Genomic DNA, 26,980 nt, shown 5'->3' on the forward strand with positions numbered 1-26,980 from the left:
TGTTTTTCACGACCTGCTTCAAGACTTGACTGATGCATTATTAAGGCAGAAATGGTTGAAACAGAATTGCAAGTAGATGCAGCTAATAACACATTCATTCATTAATTCAACAAATATTTATTAAGAGGCCATTATGCGCCAGACCCTTTTCAGGCACTGGGTGCAGAGAGGTGAACAGGGCAGAATCATTCCTCTCCTTGTGCAACTTTCATTCTAGAAAGCAAGAGACTTCTTAAATGATCCTTTCATCCTACTAGATCCTTTGACTCATACAAGGAATGGGTCAAAGACTGAAATGAGGTCGAGAAAATAAGCCCAGCTCTGCTAGGAAGAATGCTGGCAAGCTTTGAGCTGTGTTTCCTACTGAAACACTGCAGGATGTAGGTAGCTACGCGTTATAATTCCTCCCCCTCCCACCCTTCTCTTTTCCATAGTGAAGATTATGTTACTCTTCGGAAACCTTTGCCTTTTAATCTGTTCATTCCTTTTCTTTCACAGTGAGAAATGCAGGTCATTATCTACTTTGAAAAGAAAAAGTCCTTTTCCCCATGGGGTTTCCTGATTGACTTGTTGAGTGCTGAGAATTCATCCTTGGTTCGATATCTCTCCTTTTAGTGATTGAGGGAAATCTCTGATGACAATATTACACTTCTGGGGGTAACACCTTAAATCAACACAGAACCCTGCCATCCTCTGCTAGTTGAAATCAGCTCCAGTGATTTTGAAGAGGAGGGGAAAACAGAAGCTTCAAAACAACTTGCTTCTTCATGTGCTTAGTGATTCTTAAGTAATCACAGTTCTGTCCTCATACCCAGCTGATCAGGCTTGCCCTGCCCTTTCTGCTGGCTGTGTGGATTCAGGCAAGGAGGCAAGCCATCCACTCCACTGCTGAGATAATCACGCACTGTGGGCATAGCAATGTTCTGAACTAACCAAGCAGCAGCAGATAAAGAGAGTCTCTTTGGAAGGCTAGTGTCAGCAGTCAGGGTTCATACACTGCTCGACGGGCTATCAGAGTAATACCAGCATCCAGGGCTTGCCTGTCTCTGTGCTAGGGGACATTTTTCTCATGGGCAGACAGACGGGGAAGAAGTGACCAAACTTCAAGCTAAGCATCACATACCTGTACAAATGCATGTTTGGTGTGTTTATTTTTTTTAAAGGCTGCATACATGACAACAAAGAAAGAAGAAAATAGAGTGTTCACTAAAATATGACATAGTGTGGTACATGGCAGGAAGGAGGGAATCAACATGGAAGAATGGCAGACACCCCACCCTAAATGTGGCTCGAAGTCTCAGTGAATAAAACTTCTTGGTAACATAGACCACAGGGTTCAGTCCTTTACTAAAACAGTGGACACACACTTGTTCCTAGCTCTAGGTCTCTTTCATGGTTGCATTACAAATCATTAAGATGTTCATGTTCTCATATACTTTATTATCATTATTTTTGGCTGGAATCATTTTATTGTACATAATGAATTTCTTAGTAATCTTTATTATAAACTTAGTTTTTTCCTAATTTCACTACAGTCAATCATTTCAGACATTTTTTCTTTATATTGAATTATCTCATTAAAATTAATGCATAAGAACAGAAATGCTCAATCTAAAAGTATAGAAATTATCACAGTTCTTGATATGTTTTATCATTCTATTTTTTAATTTATGTAAATTGATAATGTCAATTATCAATTATCAAAACAGTGAATGAGTGGACACACAATGATCTTGCCATCACTGAGTACTAAATATATGAAACTTAGAATGCTGTATCTCATAACTTCCTTTATAATGTGTTTCTAAGTTGCTAGGGTGAATAAAATTTTCTACTGTGCAATTTCTCCTTGATGAGGTCACCTTGGTTTTTTTGTTTTTGTTTTTTTTTGTCTGCGTTGAGTCTTCATTGCTGTGCGTGGGCTTTCTCTAGTTGCGGCGAGCGGGAGCTAGTCTTTGTTGCGGTGGCTTCTCTTGTTGCGGAGCATGGGCTCTAGGCGTGTGGGCTTAAGTAGTTGTGGCTCTCGGGCTCTAGAGCGCAGGCTCAGTAGTTGTGGTGCACGGGCTTAGTTGCTCCGTGGCATATGGGATTTTCCCAGATCAGGGCTCGAACCCACGTCCCCTGCATTAGCAGGTGGATTCTTAACCACTACACCACCAGGGAAGTCCCGAGGTCACCTCGTTTTAACTGTTGCCATCATTTTCTTAAAAAAGCCTAATATGGTCCATCTTTTGAAAGTGTGAGGTACTTAGCCAGGATCATTTAAGAAGGTAGTACACTATATTTAAAGCTGAGTCAATTTGAAATCTGACTGCTGTAAACATTTACAGCTAGTTGACTGACAGCTATGTGCCTGTGTGGTTCTGTCATTTAAAAAGAAAATTCCACAGAATACATTTATTCAAGTGTTTTGAGACTGACCTAAAACAGAGAAATAATAGAAGAGGTCCAGAAAGACACCTAGGAATTATGAGCCAGGTTTTATAAGAAACTAATTTCTCAGTGACTGTGAGAGTTTTGGGGCGTAATGCATGTTAAAACTATGGTTTATTAATATGTTCGTTGTAACAGACATCCAGGAAACATTATTTGACTTAAATTGAACTGCAACAAAGATTATTAATTAAAATAAACAGTGCTAAGTGAATTATTAGGGATTCTGAGACCTTAATTCTGTCAATTAGTTAAAAAGTATGAATTTTAATATAGATAATGAAAATATATTGTTATGAAGAGAAATCTTTCTAAGGCTAATGGATGTACTATGCATAATATATGTAGAGAGACATGGAAGGTCTCATTCTGTTTTATTAGATGTATCATGATGATACAAGATACAAGATAGTTTTAGACCCTATCTTTTTTCCTGGGAGTATCCAAAGCACAGAAGCCTCTGTCCCCATGGGGTTGGGGTGTGTTACACTCCTGGAATGTGGATGTGTTCACCAACCTGGAAGCTCTCCAAACACCGAACTGTTAGGATTTTTTTTTTTTTTTTTTTTTTTGCGGTACGCGGGCCTCTCACTGTTATGGCCTCTCCCGTTGCGGAGCACAGGTTCCGGACGCACAGGCTCAGCGGCCACGGCTCACGGGCCCAGCCGCTCTGCGGCATGTGGGATCTTCCCGGACCGGGGCACGAACCCGTGTCCCCTGCATCGGCAGGCGGACTCTCAACCACTGCGCCACCAAGGAAGCCCAACTGTTGGGATTTTTATGGTGGCTTCATCACATAAGCCTGATCAAACATGAAATCCATTTTCAGCCCTATTCCCTTCTCAAGAGAACGAGGGGTAGAGCTGAAAAGCTTCTAATCATGGCTTGGTCTTTCTGGTGACCAGCCTTCATCCAGGAGCCAACCAGCCCCCCCCCCCACCCCACCAAGAGTCACCTCATAAGGACAAAAGATACTCCTTTCACCCAGAAAATTACAAGGGTTTCAGGAGCCCTGTGTCAGGAACCTGGGTCAAAGACCAAATATTAGAGCAAAAGATGCTCCTCATTATTACTTAGGAGATTACAAGAGTTTCAAGAACTCTGTGCCAGGAATTGAGGGTATACATACATACACACACACACACACACACACACACACACACACACACACACACACTATCTTACAGATTCTGTCCACCAAGATCTACTCTAGTCCTGGAGATGACACCTAAACACAGAAAAAAGTAAATAAAAATGTTAGAGTGGATATAATAAAATATTAAAACTGAATATTGAAAACAACTGCTTAAATTAATCCTAAGCATTAAAAAAAAGGAAATAAAAGCAACAAATCTAAAGGTTTTGTTTTACTTTCCACCACTCAACATATGCAAAGAACGTGTTTCTCTGATGAGAATTTTCAAGGCCTTTTAGGATTGCAAAGAAATAAAGCTACAGAAAATAAAGCAGTGCATTAGCCACTAAAATTTAGCAGGGTGAATAAAACTTTATTGTTCATTTTTTTCCTAGTTAAACTTTATCGATTTCTTAGATATTAATCAGCACACAGAGCGTCTGAAATTTTTACTTCCTGAAGCAATAGCAAACTGATTTTTAAATTATCCAATAGATCTTAGCAGAGAAAAAAGTGGACTGGAAATTGTTTCTTGATTATAAATATTTCACGGAGAGGAAAAAAAACACCTGAGCTAAATTACAGTGGCATTAAACTAGGAATCAAGCTAGAATTTTTCTTCTCTAATTTACCTCTTGCATTTATTCAGCTAAGAGATAGTTGTTCCTTCCTCTAATGATTACTTCATCATCATAGGAAAATACTGAATATACTATTGTTAGCACTTACTGATTTGGAAGATCCCTTTATCATTCGTTAATTCTTGGGCTGATTGGGTGTTTAGCATGAAGAAATAGATAGACAAAAAAGTAAACAGAGACACCAAACTACAAATAGTCTTTTGGTAAGCATTCCTGTAAGTAAATATTTCATAGTTTGCAGTCTTCTACCCCACACTTAGCTCTGTCTTTCATTCTTCCTCCAATCTTTGGGGATAGTAATGCATCTTTCTTGGGCTAGCACGTGGAAATGTGAATGAACATCTCTTCTCTAGCATCTCTCTCTATCCCCCGCCCCCGACCCCACCTCAACAAAAGTAGTAATACAAGAGTAGTAGAACACATGAGTGTCTGTTCTAATTCTAACCAGTCTATAGATGTTTAATATATATATGGTACTCAAGGGGAAATTATTTTCCTGGACTTCCCCAGAACGGTCTGTTTAACCTAATGAAAACCATTGTCAATAACTGCAGTGTAAAAAACAGAAAGCTGAAAAATTATAGTCATTCAAGATAGCTGATACTATCTTACAATCCGAAGGTTGAAAAGGTCTGTCTATTCCACCCCCACTATATTTCTAGTATCTAACACTTCCATTGTGCTGTCTGCATTATTGCTTTAGTTTAGTGTCTCATTATTTCTTGATTGTTTTCTGTAAAAGTCTCTTAAGAAATGGTCTCATTTACCATAACACTCCCACGTTTTATACCATCTTTTCCAATTCTACTTTGGTGATTTTTCTAAAATGAACATTATGTCTTACCCCTGCTTACAAATCATTTATTTCCAGTAACATGTCCTATTAGAAATCTCTGAAAACCCATCTGGTTAATAAGAAAAACAAAATAAAATCTTGAAGTGCTTAAAAATCTTATAAATGCATAGATGAGAGGAAAGAAAATAACTCAGAAAATCTTCCAAAACCAAATCAATGAGAAAGCATGACTCTAGATATTTAAGAAAGCACAAAAGCACACCCTGGGGTCCATCTTCTAATCCCTGGTGACCCAGATCTTCAGAGTGTCAGATTAAGGGGCTGCACAGGCAACAGGAAACCCAATCTAGGTCCTGAGCAAAGTGAGATGTCAGATCAGACAATGCCACATACAGACATGATGTCCCCTCACTTACTATGGGAACAGTGGTAGTGAAAAAAAAAAGAACATTAAAACTAAACAACCAGCACCAGACAAAATCAAAACCAAACAAAACTTGTACCCCATAGGGATATGGAAAGAAACAGTTATCATGACTTTGCCTATGGTTGAAAGAAAATAAAATGTCTTTAACACAAACCAGCTCTAACAAGGATATGGGATGTTATGGGATGTTATTCACATAACTTGTATAGTCAAAACATCCCCCAATTTAATTTATAGTTATCTCAGATCAGTAGTGCCATGGTCCTTGGAAGAATCAATGCCAATCCTCTTTATAAGAACACATTAAAAATTCACTTCTGAAAGAACTTCCATAGGTAAAGTTTTAGAAAGAAACAATTATTCAGAAAAAAAAGAAGCAGGAGGAAACAATAAATGAAAATCAGAGGAAAAGAAAACAATTAAACTCAGACATATAAAGACTTCAGATTCTCAAATTACCACTATACACAGTACTATATATAAAAGGGTAACCAGCAAGGACCTACTGTATAGCACAGGGAACTATACTCAATATCTTGTAATAACCTATAATGGAAGAGAATGTAAGAAAAGTATATGTACACATATATATATATTTATATATGTATCTGTATGTACATTTATGTATAACTGACTCACTTTGTACCTGAAACTAACAAAATATTTTAAATCAACTATATTTCAATAAAAATTTTAAAAAAAGAAATACCCTTTTTGTGCAATATAAGTATGATTTTGAGAAAATGCCACTGATGTCAATGGTATTAAAGGACCACATACTGAATTTACTATTCAATAAACTAAAAATGTTTTTTTAAGTTTTTAGAGATAAAAATATAAAACATTCAGGTCTTTAATCCATTTTGAGTTAATTTTCGTGTTTGGCAAAAGAGAGTGGTCCAGTTTCATCCTTTTGCGTGTGGCTGTCCAGTTTTCCCAACACTGTTTATTGAAGAAATTGTCCTTTCTTCATGGTATATTCTTGGCTCCTTTGTTGTAAATTAATTGACCATGTATGCATGGGTTTATTTCTGGGCTCTCTATTCTTTTCCATTGATCTATGTATCTGTTTTTGTGCCAGTACCATAACGCTTTGATTACTATAGCTTTGTTTTATATTTTTAAATTAGGAATTGTGATGCTTCCAGCTTTCTTTTCTCTCAATATTGCTTTGGCTATTTGGAATCTTTTATGGTTCCATACAAATTTTAAGATTGTTCTAGTTCTGTAAAAAAAAAAGTGCCATTGGAATTTGGATAGAGATTGCATTAAATCTGTAGATTTCTTTGGGTAGTACAGACATTTTAACAGTATTCTTCTATCCATGAGCACAAAGTACCTTTCCATTTAGTTGTATCTTCAGTTTCTTTCATCAGTGTCTTACAGTTTTCAGTGTTTAGGTCTTTAATACCCTTGGTTAAACTTATTCCTAGATATTTTGTTCTTATTAAAATGTAGTTAATTGTCGATGGGATTGCCATCCTAATTTATCTTTCTGATAGTTTGTCATTAGTGTATAGAAACACAACTGATTTTTGTATATTGATGTTGTATCCAGCAACTTTACTGAATCTGTAAATTCACCTATCCTCCTGAATAATTTAAATGATCTTTAGATTACTTATAGAACGTAATACAGTGTACATGCTATGTTACTAGTTGCTGGTGTGTGGAAAATTCAAGTTTTGCTTTCTGGAACTTTCTGGAATTTTTTTTTTCAAATATTCTTGATCCACAGTTGGTTGAATCCCTAGATACATAACCTGGGAATATGGAACTCACAGATATGAAGGGCCGACTGTAGGTTTCTTGTATATAGGTATGTAATAATACATATGTGTTTTAGGAAATTGAGTAAGGATTTGAGGTTAAAGTGTAATGTGTAATGACATAAAATTTCACACGTACAATAATGGAAAACAGGCTCCTGATAAACTTTCTGCCCAAAATGTCTAACTTGCAGAAATGAATTTCTGACCTGAAACTGAGATATACTGCAGTATGTATGACATATTTTGTAGTAATTTTTATAGTTGTTTCTGTTTTCTCACGACTTTGAATTCACACTCTTTAGCTGGACTCACAAGCCTTTATATTCTGCTGGATGTTCATGCCTGTCTCTTTCTGCCTCAACACCAATGATCTTGCCATGCCCTTTTATGCCTCCGTGCATTTGTGCATGACAATCTCTCTGCCTGGAATACTTTCCTCATTCATAACTCAGCTCAAACATTATTTTTGCATGGAAGCTGCTCTCTGGCTTTCCCAGCTTTTATGCTCCCATAGTATTCTTTGAGTCATATATCATAGAACACAATAGAATATTCAAATTAGCTGTTTCTCTATTTCCTACACTAGTCTATAGGCTTCTTGACTGAGAGGATTGGCTTTCATGAGGTGATGATAGTAGGTTTTAAATGTTTACTAATAAGCAAATAAATTAATCCATAAAGGTAAAAAATACAGATCATTATGGGTTCAGGTTTTAAGGAAAAGATTCAAGGAGAAAATGGACCTCAAAGATATAAACATTAAGAGAAGAAAGTAGCAGGGAATTCTCTGGTGGTCCAGTGGTTAGGACTCAGCACTTTCACTGCTGTAGCCCAGGTTCAATCCCTAGTTGGGGAACTAAGATCCTACAAGCTGCAGGAGTGGCCAAATTAAAAAAAAAAAAAAAAGAGAGAGAGAGAGAGAGAAGAAAGTAGCATAAGTAAAACCTCAAAAACAGGACAAAAATGATATGAGATTGGAGAACAGGAAGTAGAAATTTTACAAGGGGAATACGGGAAGAAAAAATTGTGAAGCAAAAATGATTGAGAATTGAAAAATCCCACATTTCTCCTTAGATTATTTGACCCAGAGTTGCATAAATCTTTAATACCCAACTCCTACTGTTAGTTGTATGCTCTGATGTCTTTACACAAAAAACGTTTGGAGAGATGCATGAGATTCTTCTTGATGCTCTGTATACAAATCAGTTATCAAAGAGTTTTTTAGAATTAACTCTCTGGCTCTTCTCCCACTCAAAGTCAACTCTTTTTTTTTCTTTTTTTTTTGAATTTTATTTATGTTTTTATATAACAGGTTCTTATTAGCTATCTATTTTATACATATTAGTGTATATATGTCAATTCCAATCTCCCAATTCATCCCACCACCACCCACCACCCACCACTTTCCCCCCTTGGTGTCCATACATTTGTTCTCTACATCTGTGTCTCTATTTCTGCCCTGCAAGCTGGTTCATCTGTACCATTTTTCTGGGTTTCTCATATTCAAAGTCAACTCTTAATGCACTAGCTTAAGATGAATTCTGTCTTATATTGCTATAGTTGATTGATTAAACAAACAAGCAATAAATCCCTGCCCTATTGTACTTTTGGGGTTATTTTCCTGAAGAGGCTCATATTGACTTAGAAAATCTTGTGAAACAGAGCTGTCTAAACAAACTTTCTGTGATGATGGAGACATTTTATCTGTGCCACCCAATATAGCAGTCACTATCCACGCAGGGCTACTGAGCATTTGAAATGTGTCTGGTGCTACTGAGCAATGGAATTTTTATCCTATTTAAGTTTAATTAAATTATATTTCAATAGCTATTTGTAGCTACTGTTTACTATCTTGGGCAGTACAGTTCTGGAATATTTGTGAGAAGCCTAAAGTTGCAACCATTACCCCTACCTCCTTAAACAGTCCACCTCCCTTTCTGATACTTTCTCCAGGACAGCTGGTTAGGCAAATAGATGCAGAAGCTGTACTGCTTAACTCCTAATTTTCTAGAGAATCTCCAATGGCAGTCTTCAATAGGAATTAAGAGCAAGCTAGGCCATGAAGATATCCTCATTCCTGAGTGGCCATTTTGGCTCATGAATGGCCAAAAAAATCTCTGTATAATCAGCCTATCAAGAAAAATTATAATTAGAAACTTAATTATTTGCTTCTTGGGGAACGCTGGGTCCCTTTGACCGTATTAACACAATCAGTGCTAAAATGCAATGGGAAATTGACTCTGGCATGCACATCACTCTTTCTGTACCCATGAGATTTTCAACAGAAGTCAAAGTAGCATTCTGGATTAGTGTTAAGTATGTTTCTTGTGATCAGACTGTCCTAAATAATACATGAGCCTACACGTACAGAAACATTTCATGTCAGCTGCTACTGAGAGAGCATTCCTAACTACCTCTGGTAATTCCTTCCAGCCCTCCGCAGGGCCACTTAGACAGGTTGTTAAGTTTGCTCAGAAGGACTTTAACCGAATTTAGAGAGGGAGTCTCTCCAAGCATTAGATGCGTGGTTTTATCTTTTGGAAATGGGGTTCTAATGCAAAGAGCTAGGATGCTGTCTGTAAATTTACATTTGAATAAGCACTCTGATGAGCCTGATACAGTTGTTTCTCCACCATGTTTGAGAAAAGTAGAATCGGACCATAGGACTCATGTGAGGACCAGAACATGGACCACAGACACACAGCAGAGTGATGTGTGTTAATGAGGCAATAAGGCTTTAAGACACTATTTCAAACAGTTTTTCCAAAGAACATGTCTACAGAGATGCCCTGTGCATATTTAATAGTTGGGGGACGGGGCATAATAACCTGCAGTCTAGAAGAAGGCGGCATTCAGAGAGAAAGTGTTCAGGAAACTGGAATAGTCCATAGAATGGCCGCAGGCTTAGCAAATGAATAATTCTTGTTGAGACACAAACCCTTTTCCCTCAGCAAGACACCCTGATCACCTAGTGGTTAACAAATTATAACCTTCACATTCTGTTTCTCTTTCCTTCTTAATAAGGTGGAGGGGAAAGCAAGCCCTGACCTGAATCGAAATCCCTGGCCATCCTGTGGTCAGAAGCATGTGCCTTGTTTCGAAAGCTCAGTGCTCTGAGTTGAGGTAAGCGGCTCAGAACAAAGTGATTTTCAGCTGCCTATGTTTTTTTTCACCATGGCGAGGCCTTATCATGTGTGGATTTCTTGGTGGTACGTTTGGGGGAACATCCCTGAGAATCTGTCCAAGTAAAACCAAGTGAAAGCAGCTTGCCTTCCAGTGGTGTAGCCAGTAATAGCAGTGAGTCTTACAAAGAGTACTTCACATCCTTAAGAACAAAAATGAAGAACCGTTCCATCTTACTCTTCTTTCAGAGAAAGGCTTGGTGTGACTCTGTTCATCTTATGCTGAAATGGTCCACATTGGCTTCCTAAATGGGAAAATAATTATATTGCCAAAAATACTAAAAGGTTGCTTTTATTTGGTTTGAAAAGGCCAGTGTCTGACAAATATACTAAAAGTATCACCTATTAAACTCCTAGAAATATACATAATGTTTCAGGAAATGAAATCCCAATTCTCCAGCGGGACTCTCTTGGGTCAACTTCTCCCCGCCACCCTCCTCGCCTCTCTCCTCCTTTGCCTTGTTTGGAAAATGATCTTCAAAGGGGAAGGAAGAGTTATCATATTTAGATTCTATGTCAGACACTATCTTAAAAAAAAAAAGGGGGACTTCCCTGGTGGTGCAGTGGTTGAGCGTCCGCCTGCCGATGCAGGGGACACAGGTTCGTGCCCCGGTCCGGGAAGATACCACGTGCCGCGGAGCGGCTAGGTCCGTGAGCCATGGCCGCTGAGGCTGTGCGTCCGGAGCCTGTGCTCTGCAATGGGAGAGGCCACAACAGTGAGAGGCCCGCGTACCGCAAAAAAAAAAAAAAAAAGATTGTGAGATAGTTCATCATATCCCCATTTTATAGGGCAGCAAACCAAGGTTTAGAGCAGCTGATTAACTTGCACACAATAAAACAAATAGTACATGGCAGAATGCATTCAAACCCAGGTATGTGAGTCTTCATATTACTCATCTGTCATGCCTCGATCTACCTGATCTTATTTCGAAAGTGAACTCATACTTATCTTTTTTTTTTGAAATATCATTGCTGAAAAATAAAACTTCCTCTCTCTTGTGCCTACCTAGATTCTCACAACAGCCCTTCCTCTGGTCTTCCTGCTGTGAATGTCCTTCCACTACAATTATACCTGCGAGGGCTGCCTCATTTTCCTTGTTAGAATGCTAACCTGCCATTTCCCATACAGAGGCACTGCATCACTCATCATTCCCACCAGCCATGTACCAGAGTCTCTATTTCCATGTAATCTCATCAACAGAGTATGTTGGACTTTTGCCAATAGAATAGGTGAGAAATGGGGAAACTATACACTTGTAATGAACTCATTAGCTGCTTTCTGAACAACTATTTCTTTAATACTTACCACGTATAAGGCTCTGTTTTAGGAGATACATGATGTACTTTTATTTTTATTGAGGTGGTTATTGAATTAAAGAAGGAGCTGGCAGTTAAAAAAGAATGGTAGTAAAATCTGAACTATGAAATGACATTTCTGAAATCTATTTCTTTAAATACAGACGTCCGAACAATAAAAATCTGGAAGACGAGCACTAGACGAACAGAAAGTCTCTTTAACAGACTAATGCCAAATTCAAGTAGAATGTATCTTAGTCACAGATTTACATCCACAGTGCTTTATTTTTTCTTATTGTTTTATGTCATGAACTACTAGTTTTGATTTTGAGGTAACAGTGCAACAGCACAGCTAACAAATTTTCCTTTGCAGTTTTGACAAGACATATTCAAGCAGGTGCTGCGGGAGACTCCATAAGAATGCCATGTATTGGCATTATTACACTTAGAAAGACGTGTCTGCAGCTGCTGGGAAATGTTTAGATTGATTTTCATGCAGGATAATCCTTTAGTGAATGAGATAAAAATGCCCCAAGTAGTGAGGTAAAGCCGTTGTTGATGAGGAAATACTGCCATCCTGACTCTGGAGCCATACATGTGAAATATAGATCTTTCCCTGATTCGTTGGTGCCCTCTTGATTGTTTGTAACCTGCTCAGTCTAGTTGGAAATCCTCTTGTGCACCACTAAGAATAATTTTAAAATATTGTCAACAAACCAAAAGTTATTTTCTTATTGTGCTGGGTAAACAGCAAAAGAGAGGATTCAATGATAATGGCATATTATATCAAGCATATATTTTTTACTTCAGAAATTGTTAAGAAAAGACAACGTCATCTCTACTTTTCCTACTAGAGTGTCTCTATAACTCAATGAGCAGTTTATAAACTTAAACTAAGTAGAGTGAAGCCTGCCCTTTAACCTCTTAAGGTTCTCTTCTAGATCCTTTTCTCTTCTTAGTTTACTTTTATTCTTACTAAATAATCTCATTCATTGTCACAGCTTTAATGAGCATATGTATGCCGAAGACTTAAATGAGTATATCCAACCTAAACCTGTCGTACCTCTGTGAATCCAACTGCCTATTAAGTATCTTGGTTTGAACATCCTTTTGACACCTCATCACAATATGTATAAAATTGGACGTGTCACCTCTCTTAACCTGTCCCCTTCCTCCACATTCACAAGCAAAATTCTGCTCTACTCTTCATGACCTCTATCAGTGAACGCTAACACCATCCACTGACTTTCTCAAGCCAGAAGTCAGCACTACCTACTTTCTCTTTCCCTCATTTCTCTTATCCAATCAATCATCAAGTCCTGTTGATTCTTTTTGCTGAATAAATTCTAGGAGCAATCTGCTTTTCTCTATCCCAGTGCAACTATGTTCACCCAGAACATTCTCTTCTCCCCACTGGATTAAATGAGACCTCTTATCACAGTTCTCATTTGTCCCCTCTAATCCAGTCCCCAAAGTGCAACGGGTGGTCTTCAGAAATGCAAATGTGTTCATAACACGCTGTTCACTCCCAGCTTAAAACTTTTCACTGCCTTGCTACTACTCCTGATAAAGAGAAAACTTTTAACCCTGTGTTACAAGCTGTGTTATGTTCCAACATCTGCTAATTTTTCATCCTTCACCATCTGTCTCTTATTCTCTCCACTCCCGACAGACTTGACTTCCAAAGCAGCACTCCTATTTTTTTAACCTCTAGGCTGTCCCAATTACCTGGAATATTCCTATTTTTCCTTCATATTTTAGTTCTTGAATATCACATCTCTTGGGTGTGAGTTGAGGGTGAGAAGCAGATGCACTGGGAATGTTAGCCATCAGTGCATGTGTGGGTCTTATAATCCTGGACCTGCTTACTCCAGATCTCCTGTGTACCGTCACAGAATAACTGCTGTGGGGCATACCTGACTCTATATGATGGTAAATTAGATAATATCTAGACCAGGACTGGCAACTCAGAAGACCCATTGGTATGTAAGGGTCAGACAGTCGGTCTTTATCAGGATCTAGTGGTATGACAGGGACTGTTAATCAAAAGTAGAAATGTTATTTGCTTGGCCCCCAAACCCTAAAAGCCTGCATCATGACTGTCCTATCTGAGATTTCTATACATTTCATATAGCATCTTGATATTCCACAGACCCTTCTAGTCTTGTGGGCCAAGGGGCAGAGCTTCTGACTCTAGAGCCTAGACAGTTTTGTGAGCCAGTTCTTTCTCTGGATCCCATTTTAAGATGGAAACTTAAGTTATCTGGTAAATTATTTAGAGTGGCAACTCTCAAATGAGGTATATATTGCCTCCAATGTTTTAAGTTCTATGAGGCAAATAAAATCAGTGCATTTATAGGGAATAACAGGAATATTATAGATTAGATAATGTGATCAGGGGTGGTCTCTCTAAGGAGTTCACTTTCTTTAAAAAATTTTTAATTTAATTTAATTTATTTTTTTATACAGCAGGTTCTTATTAGTCATCAATTTTATACACATCAGTGTATACATGTCAATCCCAATTGCCCAATTCAGCACACCACCATCCCCCCCACCACGGTTTTCCCCCCTTGGTGTCCATACGTTTATTCTCTACATCTGTGTCTCAATTTCTGCTCTGCAAACCGGTTCATCTGTACCATTTTTCTAGGTTCCACATGTATGTGTTAATATGCGATATTTGTTTTTCTCTTTCTGACTTACTTCACTCTGTATGACAGTCCCTAGATCCATCCACGTCTCTACAAATGACCCAATTTCATTCCTTTTTACGGCTAAGTAATATTCCATTGTATATATGTACCACATCTTTATCTATTTGTCTGTCGATGGGCATTTAGGTTGCTTTCATGACCTGGCTACTGTAAACAGTGCTGCAATGAACATTGGGGTGCGTGTGTCTTTTTGAATTATGGTTTTCTCTGGGTATATGGCCAGTCGTGGGATTGCTGGATCATATGGTAATTCTATTTTTAGTTTTTTAAGGAACCTTCTAAGGAGTTCACTTTTAAGCTAAGATAGAAGAATGAAAAGGGAGTAGCCAAGAGTTAGGGCCCTGGGCAGGCCACCCCAAAATATGCCTTAATGGCATATTGACTATTTTGAATTAAAGTTACTTAAGAAATGGCTGATGCGATGTAAAATAGATAGCTAGTGGGAAGCAGCCACATAGCACAGGGAGATCAGCTTGGTGCTTTGTGACCACCTAGAGGGGTAGGATAGGGAGGGTGGGAGGGAGGCTCCAGAGGGGGGAGATACGGGGATATATGTATATGTATAGCTGATTCACTTTGTTGTAAAGCAGAAACTAGCACACCATTATAAAGCAATTATACTCCAATAAAGATGTTAAAAAAATAAATTAAATAAAATAAAACCTCCAAAAAAAAAGGCTGATGCAAGAGGGTCTTTTTGCCCCTCCTCTCTCTCTCTGAAAGCAGGAAATAAACCTCCCATTTGAAAGCTGCCCTCGCTGTACCCAGAAGTAGAAAGACATCCTTATCACCAGAGGCAGGGAATTCAGGACCAAGAAGTTTATATAAATAAACCTTGTTACTTCTTTACTAGTTTACTCCCCAAGCCCAAACTTTCCCGAAATTCCTTACTAATTAAGGGCTCAAACCTAAATTTCTTTGTCCTGTCAGTTGCTCTCAAATTTATTGTTTCTTTGTCTAAAATGTATAAAAGCTGCCTGCTTTGGCCACTTCTTAGGTACCATTGCTATGAGACCTCCATGGACACAAATGAAAAGTTATTGCTTTTTCTCCTGTTAATATGTATTGTGTCAATTTTATTATTAATCCAGCCACAAGAATGCGAGAGGGGTAGAGAGGGAAATTTCCCTCTCCCCAGCACAAGCGAACCGCAGAAGCATATCCATGAAGAGAGAACAGATGTGAGAAAGAGGGTGGTGTGACTGGAGCATGGTGGACAGAGGGCAGGTGGCATCCAGAGTTTGGAGATGAAATCAGGGATCTGATTATTTAAGACACTATAGCCATCCATAGATATGGATCTGAATTTTATTCTAAGGTTCTAGAGGCAATTGGAGTCACTTACAAGAGTCAGAAACATGTTAGAAGGCAAAGAAACATAGTAACAATGGAGTTTCACATTGGCAAGCCTGGACTGAATTAGGAAACTTTTTCAAGTTCCCTGAGAAATTATAGGTAGTTCTTTGCAAAGTGGATGAAGTTTCAATGTATATCAATGAAAGGAATTTTAAAATGCCTAAAGGGTAGACTAAAGTAGCTCTAGATTCTGGATATTAAGAAAGCTAACTGCGGATTTCTCCAGTTTATAGTCAATATTTTTTCTGAGAAGCCTTAAATTTTTCATGCAGGGAGGTGTTTTCAAAATTATCTAGCTAAACTTTTCATGATACAGGTGCAAAAACTGAGGCCCAAGGGGTGTGGAAATCAGTTGAATTTCACACAGGGAAGGACAGAGACCAATATCCTCCTGCACAGTGCCGGGGGGTGGGGTGGGGGGGGAGCGAGAGGGGTGTGGTAGGCAGAAACACGGAAGGAGACGATGATGAACCAGGAAACACTTGGAGTATATCAAGTATATCGAGTGTATCTAAATTCAGCAAAAACATTCAACAGACCATTGAGAGAAAGTTTAAGTAGTGACGAGTCAATTGGGAACATGGGAAATGTGGAATGTTGAAAACAAATGGACTCAAATATGGCATAAAAACAACAGGAAATTAGATTAGATCTCTTAGCAAGGCCAGAGGCCTCAGAAAGGGAAAGAAAGTAATTTTTCATAGCCCTGCTTATTTCCCCAGGGGCTAATATGTGGCTGTATATTTAAGGATGCTTTCATTAGATTTCAGTACTTCTGATTTAATAAATTTAGTACACCCTGGGATTTTCCAGGAGGAAAGAAGTTGATATCACGTACATTAAATGAAACTGTGTAGAAGAGAGAGTATGTGTCAAATCTATCCCTTATTTCCCAAGTTTGTTGACATAAAGGAGTCATAGGACACAATAGCGCTAGGGTCAAACCACCATTGTCTATTTGTAAAGCGTTAGAGCACTTACCACCTTATGGGAGTTCCCTAGGTTGCTTGTCAAGTGAAATTTCAAGAATTCCCTTATGAAGGATGAAAAAAGCCAAGTCCAAGATATGAGTTCCCTGTTGAAATGTAATTCATGTGGGTGCCTCTGGTTAAACAAGTTGCTCTAGTGGCCACCATTTAAGAACTCACATATTTGGAAAACTCCACCACCCTTTCTAAATTTTATTTTTAGAGAAAATAGGTACTTGGAAACATTAAACCCATATCATTATTTTAGATTTTTAGCAGAAAACTAAATAAAAGATAGGGACACATTTTAAGAAGCACAGTCTTAGAAAAATCAATATTTTTCAGCACAGTGCAATTTTCAAAATATCTCACATTGATTGTGTCATTAATTATATGTGATAAATAAGACTGGTTCTTCTTAAAGTAAGAGAATTAGAGGGTTTTGCAAATTTAGTTCGTTACTTAGAAAAATTGGGTCCTTCACTCTTCAGTTCAATGGTCAATAGACCCATGATCAAGTCTTGACTCTGTCACTTGAGTATCTCGCTTAGCTTCTTCTGATTTTCAGATTCTTCATTTGTAAAATCACTCCAATAATTCCCAGAGCTCTGTAGGATTGTTATGAAAACTAATGAGTAGCTTAAACAAGGGCAAGACAGTAGTATGTTATTTATTTTTGTATCGCCAGTCCCTGAATTGCTCCGTGAAACAGTCTGTAATTAATATATTTCCAAAGAAGTTGATAAACTAAAACATGATAAATTATAAATTAACAGCTCATTGTTAATCAGATAACCTTTTTTTCCACCATCATTGCTCGCTATGAAGCTTTGTCCCACATACTGCCTATCTTTCCTATGACAGTCAATATATTCTATTTATAGTAGACAGTATAGTCTAAAATATTTTTTTCTTTAGAATACCAGGCTTTAGAAATGGCACTCTTATTAAACAACATGGTAACTAAAGAGTGATGAAACTAAAAAAAAGATCTTTAAAGAATATGAAATCCAGAGATGGGAGATACGTATTCATACGTTTACAGCCTCATTCAAGGCCCGTAACGGTGCTGATTGTTGCACTTTTTTTTTCTGGGCAGGTTTGCAATAGGAGGTACATCATATATACTTATGCTATGTCTGATCTGATTCAATGTCCTCATTTACTATGGAGGATTAGTTGACAGGATTGACACAGGATCAAAAATAGACCCAGATACTAAGAATGTTACTTTTATCTATGTATTTTAAAATAAATATCTACTATCATCTTGTAAGTAAAATTCTGTTTAAATTTGATTTTGCCCCCATTTTGTCTATATTTTCACAGTGCTCCTTTAAGAAACCACGTGATTAAATGATCTTATATGAGATAGGGATGACAGTGTGTAAATTCATGTGGAAGAAACAGATCCAGATGAAATATTTCTCACTAGAATTAAACAGTAAACAGGTGTAAGGTGTTAATTAACCCCTAGCATTTAGATAACAACTGAGTACAAACTGAGAAAACAGAATCAGAGACCATGAACATATCTTGAGGTGATCAAGAAAGAGGAAAGCAAGGGCTTCCCTGGTGGCGCAGTGGTTGAGAGTCTGCCCGCCAATGCAGGGGACGTGGGTTCGTGCCCCGGTCCGGGAAGATCCCACGTGCCGCGGAGCGGCTGGGCCCGTGAGCCACAGCCGCTGAGCCTGCACGTCCGGAGCCTGTGCTCCGCAACGGGAGAGGCCACAATGGTGAGAGGCCCGTGTACCGCAAAAACAAAAACAAAAAAGAAAGAGGAAAGCAAGATAAATGAGAAAAAGAATCTGTTAATAGTACAAATTTAGTAATAAGGGATCATTTGTATTCAGTATAAAATATGGACTACTGGCATCTATTTAAGTGATTTCCATCATTTATTCCCAACTTACACTGCTTATTCAAAATTACTCAACCACTCCTTACCTTCGGCAGATGCTAACCAAGTTAAAGGTATATGAGCTGGTAAGAACTAAATTCCTAAGACGACTGATTCTGCAGACTTAGCATTTTCTTGAGACGATCCTTCTAGAATATTCTTGTGGACTTCCTTCTAAACCAGAAATGTGAGTTTACATTTAGAGCCCATTTTATTTTTAGAAAAAAAAATTCAGATCTAAATAATTCATCTATTTTTTAATAGAAACACAAATTGAAGTACCATTCTAGGCCAAATAAATGACGCCAAACTTTTTAAGGATGAATTTAACCAATACACGCAGCAAAATATTCAAGTGCAGTTCTTTAAAATGGATGCTAATTCACAAGACTAGGGGATATGGTAATCAATCATTACAGTTGTATTCAATATAATTTATTGTGTAACTCCTATCTTGTTTTATGGAAATAGATGAGCTCTTAATTAGTGTAAAGAAGTCAGAGAATTTTCTCAGGAGAGCTTTTAAGAAGCACGTTTTAGGGGATTTGGAGTAAGACTTTAAAGTCAGTTATGGCTACGAATCCAATAAAAAGCTGTAGGCATTTATGTTCTCATTTTCATTTTGTTTCCTCTTGGTAGTTCAGAGAGACATCAGTCTCTTGCTCTTTGTTCCATTTAAATTTAGGGTCCATTTCTTAAAAATGGCACGGGAGCCGTATATTCCCTTATATAATGTTCCTATAGATAACACCAAGGTCATATCAAGTAGAAAGCACACAGTACATGCAAATTGTTATGAGTGGGGAGCCATTCAATCGAAAGAAAAATTGTTGCAATTGAAAACCCCTGTAACTTATTTGCATCCGTTTCTCTCTCTCAGGGTTCTGGTTCTTAGCTCTTGGCGAAAGGTAAGCAGGAAATCTGTTGACTTTTAGAATAATTCCAGGAAACTACGCCAGCACCAGATCCAAACAGGTGTGGGGTCTCACGTATAGTTGGGTAGGTTGTTCATTAAGGACTCTTGTTCAAAGAGTGACTACTTCCCCTGAGTCTGGACTGACTGACTGTCTTGAAGCTCAACCATGGTGGCCCCAGGTGACGGAAGATCATTCCAAACGGAAAAGTGCCACAGAGCGTGTGGGCAGACAGTAAGGGGAGCAAAGGCACAAACTGAAGGATGTAGATAAGACTTGCAGCCCAGAAGTCTATTAAGCCTCATTAAGTCTCAGCCTACCAGACACGTCGATGGCTGTGTTAAATTTGTGCTGCCTGGGGAATAAAATAAATGAAATTTATAAAGTTCAGAGCCAAAAGTTTCTAGGCTCATTTCTGACGCTTCTGATTTATTTTCTCAAACAACACTGACTTTGGAGTTCAGACAGCTCTGTGCCAGTGAAACACTTCGAGATGGCTTTAAACTTGTACTTAAAAAGTCATCTTTGTCAGCTCTGTGACCTGGCACCAGAATTGCTTCCAGTGAAGCAAGTTCCCGCTCCAGCTCCCTCCACAGCCCCACTGTGGAAGGAAATTCAAATCAAGCATGAACACGCTGCTCTTTTCTTTATTTTCCTTTTCAACCCCAATTAAATTGTATTTTCACACTATGGGGCAGTGTGCAGGACAAGTTATTTACATGGATCTTAGAAGGATAGAGGGTAGAGTGTCACTGTCACATTTTAGGTCGCAGCGGTAAAAGGCCTTTTTTATTTTTCTTAAAAAGCTTGAAAGAAAGTTAAATGTAAGAAGTCTGGCAAAGCAGCAGAGCCTTCAAAAGCAGGCTTGTGAACATTAAGGTTTCCATAGCAACATTATCTTGTCCAAAGAGTTTATTTCTTCCGAATTTATCTACCATAGGATATTACTATTTATTTTGACCTATAGACCCAAAGTGATACTTATTACATGCCCAACGAAATTATAATTTGAAAGGCTCTGATCTCTTAGTAGTATTTCTTACAGCCTATTTTAGAGTATTGCTATTTGCCTCTGTTATATATCCAGCAGTATGGTATAGATCTTATTGTACAAAACCTGCATATTAAATAGTTTCGGTAAATATACTTTTGATAGACAAGATGAGATAATAAATAAAATGAGTTCTAAATATACTCCCCCATTTCTTCAGCTATTTTAAACTACTCAACTTCAGCTTGGAGCATTTGGGTGAAACGTAACACTTTCTTGCCTGGGATAGATGCCTTTCATTTTGCAGAGATTTTTGAGGTGAGAACCAAAAGATTTCACTTCATCGGAAACTTACGAAAACATTTTCTGCCAGCTTTGATGTGGTGTCTTTTGCTGATGACTCTTGGCACTGTACATACCATCTCGGTCCATGAACAAACGTTGAGTACCTGTGAGCCAAGTGACTCCCTAGGTGCTCCTGAATTTAAAAAAAAAAAGAATCAGGAGAGGCTTTGACCTCAGTTAGTGAACCATCTTGTTGGAGAGATAAGATATCTATGGATGAATCTGACTAAGAACAACAGAGAAGCAAAAAGTCAAGACTGTAAACAAACATAGCTCCTGTTGAATATTTACCATATGTCACATACTGTCCTGTGAGTTTAATGTTCACTCTGTCTATGATGATGATGATGATTTGCATTTTAGAGAAGAGGAAATAAACTTTCCAAGATCCCGTAGAGTGGCAAAGATAGGATTTGAATGTGTCACCATAAAACTCCTACTTGTAATTCTCTCCCAGTGATACAGCTGTTCAAAAGTGAGTGCTATCATTCTGAACCAAAGACAGCAAAGAAGATATTACAGATGGTCCAGGGCAAAGACTTGGAGGGTGCCTTAGATGTTCTCACCTAGAAAGGACAAGAAAAATTTTGACAGCTGGGAAGGAAGAGGAAATTTTGAATAAAGACCTGGAAACAGAATGCCACAAATCCCGCACAGAAAATCCAAATGCAAATGTAGATTGGGATCAGACGGGGAAGGACCAAGGTTTCTAACCCAAGCAATTTGAAGCATAATCTGTAGACCCTGATATGTGGGCAGCATTCTTAGCTTGTTGAAGGGGTGCTAGAAACACAGTTCTAAGAAGACAACAGAACACAGAATGAGAGTAGAGATGCTAGAGGCAGGAGGACATGAGGGACAAGAAAAGGTCAGGGACAGAGAGGGACAGATGTGAAAATCTGTCACATCCAAAGAGATCATGTAGAAGTAAATACAGCAAAACTCCACCGAAATGCTTCTACCTATGTCTCATTTAATGATCTGCCTGTAAGTAATTTAATAAAACTAATAGAATTTTATTAACTGGGTTGAATGAAGGAGAGGGGTAGATAGGAGGCTATTCTTAAAAATGGTGTAAATCAGAAAGTGTTGCCCAAAAACATGCATTAATTTCAATAATATAGATGAAATTAAACAAATCCATGCCTAACCAGGTCCTTGGGGCCCTTGTTTTAGTGACTAGATAAGGCAAGTTTTGTAAATGGCATGTTAATTGTAAATAGCTACTTCTCTAATGCAGTAGTACGTGAAAATGCCTTACTTTCCTATGGCCCCTAAGTTTTACTTAAACAACTCACCTTCACTGTGAAGAGATGCTAATGAATTCAAGTGAACTTTAGCCAAGCTCTACTTCACATCATATTATGCCATTTAATAATCAGCAAGCTTTATATTTTTTCCATGTGTGATGGAAACAAGGTCTGAATTATTCCCAACTGCAATGTCTGATGAAACTATTTTAAGAGAATTCGGGAACTCATTCAAGTTCTCAAAGAGGCTCCTTGTTTAAATTGTGGAGAGGCTTACCTGGAGACCACTATGACTAAGACTTAGTTTCTGTTAAAGACAGTATGTATCTCACATGACTGAATCAGGTTAATCTTAATGAGATGGAAACTGGATCCACCTTTTCAAAAGGGGAAAGCACTAGTGTAGGCATCACAGGCAACAGTATTGTTGGCATTTTCACAGGAATTTGAAAGAGTAGAAGACTTACTTTTGCATCAGACCAACTGGCTAATAGAAATGCTTGGTTACATTGTGTCAGTAACCACAAATAGCAGAAGAATAGCCTGAAAGAGATTTGGTAGATTATTGTGCTCATAGAGATAATGTGTGAATGATTTTGAACTTCTTTTGTTGGAAGGGGTGTTGGTATAAGGAGGCTTCCCAATGAAGAAAAATAGACAGACAGCTATTATCATTTAAAGAAGAAAGCTGCCAGCGAAGGAATAATGTCATTTCCTAGAAATGGCAAGGGTAATTTGCTACTAATCGAAAAGAAGAAATTACATTTAAAGCATCTATTATTTGCCTTTTTAAAAAATTTATTTATTTTATTTATTTATTTTTGGCTGCGTTGGGTCTTCGTTGCTGTGTGCTGGCTTTCTCTAGTTGCGGCGAGTGGGGGCTACTCTTCATTGCGGTGCGCAGGCTTCTTATTGCAGTGGCTTCTCTTGTTGCGGAGCATGGGCTCTGGGCGTGCAGGCTTCAGTAGTTGTGGCTCACGGGCTCTAGAGCGCAGGCTCAGTAGTTGTGGTGCAGGGGCTTAGTTGTTCCTCGGCATGTGGGATCTTCCCAGACCAGGGCTTGAACCCGTGTCCCCTGCATTGGCAGGCGGATTCTTAACCACTGCGCCATCAGGGAAGTCCTTATTTGTCTTTAAAACTAAAAAACCTCTTCTTGTGAATTCTGACATTCTTTCAGAAGCCCCTTTGCCTTATCCAGAAGGCTACTTAGTTGTGTGATTATCACATTGTAGGGTTCTGCAGAGAGGCATAAAAAGCTAAAAAGTGAGCTTGTCAACCCTATGAGCCAGGATTAAAATGTGTTTTAATTTTCAACTACACCAGTTAGACTGAGTGCCTTGGAGGGAAAGGGAGATTGCTTTGACAGGTTCAGAAATGTTGCTTCAACTGAGGGAGTTATATGCCTCAAAGAAAGCCGGGTGCCTTATACAACAGTAAACCCTGTGAACTCAGGCAGGATTCTTGTTATGTCAGTTGAAGTGCTGATACTTATTCTACTTGCTATACCAGTAAAGAATGTGCTGTAAGTAACAGAAAACCCTACTTATGGTGGCTTAAATAAATAAAAACTCTAGTTCTTTTCCTATAACAAATCCAGGAATAAGTGTTCCAGGGCTGGTATAGCTGCTCTGTATAGCTTTCTGCTCTGGCATCCTTAGTTTGTGGATTTCATCTTCATGATCACAAGATGGCTGCTGAGTCTCTAGGCATTGCATCTTTGCTCCTGGCAGGAGGAAGGAGAGGAGTAAATTGGAAAAGGGAGGGTTAAGTCTCTCTGTTGTGAAAATCTCGCCTGGAAGTCCAGAAGACTTCCACTTGCATCTAATTAGACAGAACGGGATCACATGGGAATTTCTAGTTACAAGACGTCAGGAAAGTGGGATTTTGTTTTTAAATTTAGATTTCTACTTTCTTTAGGGTTGGATTGCCACATTACAAAATGAGAGTCGTCTTGGTAAGGAAGGAAACAGAAGGGATATTTGGTATCTAGAACATGTTCATTGTTACTGCATCATCCCAGTTTATTACTTTCAGTTTGGCTGAATTGTTACTCATTTCTCCTGCTTATCTTCAGAGTCCGGTCATTATTCTGATTTCAAACAAACAAACAAAAAGATGAGACATACTTATTCCCAACATGCTTAATAAAAAGAAACACAAGAATAATGACTGGAACTTATAAAGAAAGGCAGATTAGAATTTTTTTTCTTTCTTTCTTTTTTTTTTTTTAAAGAACCTCCATACTGTTCTCCATAGTGGCTGTATCAATTTACATTCCTACCAACACTGCAAGAGGGTTCCCTTTTCTCCACATCCTCTCCAGCATTTGCTGTTTGTAGATTTTCTGAAGATGCCCATTCTAACTGGTGTGAGGTGATACCTCATTGTAGTTTTGATTTGCATTTCTCTAATAATTAGTGATGTTGAGCAGCTTTTCATGTGCTTCTTGGCCATCTGTATGTCTTCTTTGGAGAAATGGCTATTTAGGTCTTCTGCCCATTTTTGGACCGGATTGTTTGTTTTTTTAATATTGAGCTGCATGAGCTGTTTATATATTTTGGAGATTAATCCTTTGTCCATTGATTCGTTTGCAAATATTTTCTCCCATTCTGAGGGTTGCCTTTTCGTCTTGTTTATGGTTTCCTTTGCTGTGCAAAAGCTTTGAAGTTTCATTAGGTCCCATTTGTTTATTTTTGTTTTTATTTCCATTACTCTAGGAGGTGGATCAAAAAAGATCTTGCTATGATTTTTGTCAAAGAGTGCTCTTCCTATGTTTTCCTCTAAGAGTTTTATAGTGTCTGGTCTTACATTTAGGTCTCGAATCCATTTTGAGTTTATTTTTGTGTATGGTGTTAGGGAGTGTTCTACTTTCATTCTTTTACATGTAGCCGTCCAGTTTTCCCAGCACCACTTGTTGAAGACACTGTCTTTTCTCCATTGTATATCCTTGCCTCTTTGTCATAGATTAGTTGACCATAGGTGCGTGGGTTTATCTCTGGGCTTTCTACCTTGTTCCATTAATCTATGTTTCTGTTTTTGTGCCAGTACCATATTGTCTTGATTACTGTAGCTTTGTAGTATAGTCTGAAGTCAGGGAGTCTTTGATTCCTCCAGCTCCGTTTTTTCCCCTCAAGAATGCTTTGGCTATTTGGGGTCTTTTGTGTCTCCATACAAATTTTAAGATTTTTTGTTCTAGTTCCTTAAAAAATGCCATTGGTAATTTGATAGGGATTGCATTCAATCTGTAGAATGCATTAGGTAGTATAGTCATTTTCACACTATTGATTCTTCCAGTCCAAGAACATGGTATATCTCTCCATCTGTTGGTATCATCTTTAATTTCTTTCATCAGTGTCTTATAGTTTTCTGCATACGGGTCTTTTGTCTCCCTAGGTAGGTTTATTCCTAGGTATTTTATTCTTTTTGTTGCAGTGGTAAAAGGGAGTGTTTCCTTAATTCCTCTTTCAGATATTTCATCATTAGTGTATAGGAATGCAAGAGATTTCTGTGCATTAATTTTGTATCCTGCAACTTTACCACATTCACTGATTAGCTCTAGTAGTTTTCTGGTGGCATCTATAGGATTCTCTATGTATAGTATCATGTCATCTGCAAACAGTGACAGATTTACTTCTTCTTTTCGAATTTGTATTCCTTTTTCTTATCTGATTGCCGTGGCTAGGACTTCCAAAACTATTTTGAATAATAGTGGTGAGAGTGGACATCCTTGTCTTGTTCCTGATCTTAGTGGAAATGTTTTCAGTTTTTCACCATTGAGAATTATGTTTGCTGTGGGTTTGTAGTATATGGCCTTTATTATGTTGAGGTAGTTTCTCTCTCTGCCCACTTTCTGGAGAGTTTTTATCATAAATTGGTATTGAATTTTGTCAAAAGCTTTTCCTGCATCTATAGAGATGATCATATGATTTTTATTTTTCTATTTGTTAATATGGAATATCACATTGCTTGATTTATGTATCTTGAAGAATCCTTGCATCCCTGGGATAAATCCCACTTGATCATGGTGTATAATCCTTTTAATGTGTTGTTGGATTCTGTTTGCTAGTATTTTGTTGAGGATTTTTACATCTATATTTGTGAGTGATATTGGTCTGTAATTTTCTTTTTTTGTAGTATCATTGTTTGGTTTTGGTATCAGGGTGATGGTGGCCTCATAGAATGAGTTTGGGAGTGTTCCTTCCTCCACAGTTTTTTGGAAGAGTTTGAGAAGGATGGGTGTTAGCTCTTCTCTAAATGTTTGATAGACTTCACCTGTGAAGCCATCTAGTCCTGGACTTTTGTTTGTTGGAAGACTTTTAATCACAGTTTCAATTTCATTACTTGTGATTGGTCTGTTCATATTTTTTGTTTCTTCCTGGTTCAGTCTTGGAAGGTTGTGCATTTCTAAGAATTTGTCCATTTCTTCCAGGTTGTCCATTTTATTGGCATAGAGTTGCTTGTAGTAGTCTCTTAGGATGCCTTGTATTTCTGCGGTGTCTGTTGTAACTTCTCCTTTTTCATTTTTAATTTTATTGATTTGAGTCCTCTCCCTGTTTTTCTTGATGAGTCTGGCTAATGGTTTATCAATTTTATCTTCTCAAAGAACCAGCTTTTAGTTTTATTAATCTTTACTATTGTTTCAATTTCATTTATTTCTGCTCTGATCTTTATGATTTCTTTCCTTCTGCTAACTTTGGGTTTTGTTTGTTCTTCTTTCTCTAGATCCTTTAGGTGTAAGGTTATATTTTTATTTGAGATTTTTCTTGTTGTTTGAGGTAGGCTTGTATAGCTATAAACTTCCCTCTTAGAGATGCTTTTGCTGCATCCTATAGGTTTTGGATCATCGTGTTTTCATTG

This window comes from Orcinus orca, chromosome 13 (genome assembly GCF_937001465.1).
Source record: "Orcinus orca chromosome 13, mOrcOrc1.1, whole genome shotgun sequence".
Classification (NCBI taxonomy): domain Eukaryota; kingdom Metazoa; phylum Chordata; class Mammalia; order Artiodactyla; family Delphinidae; genus Orcinus; species Orcinus orca.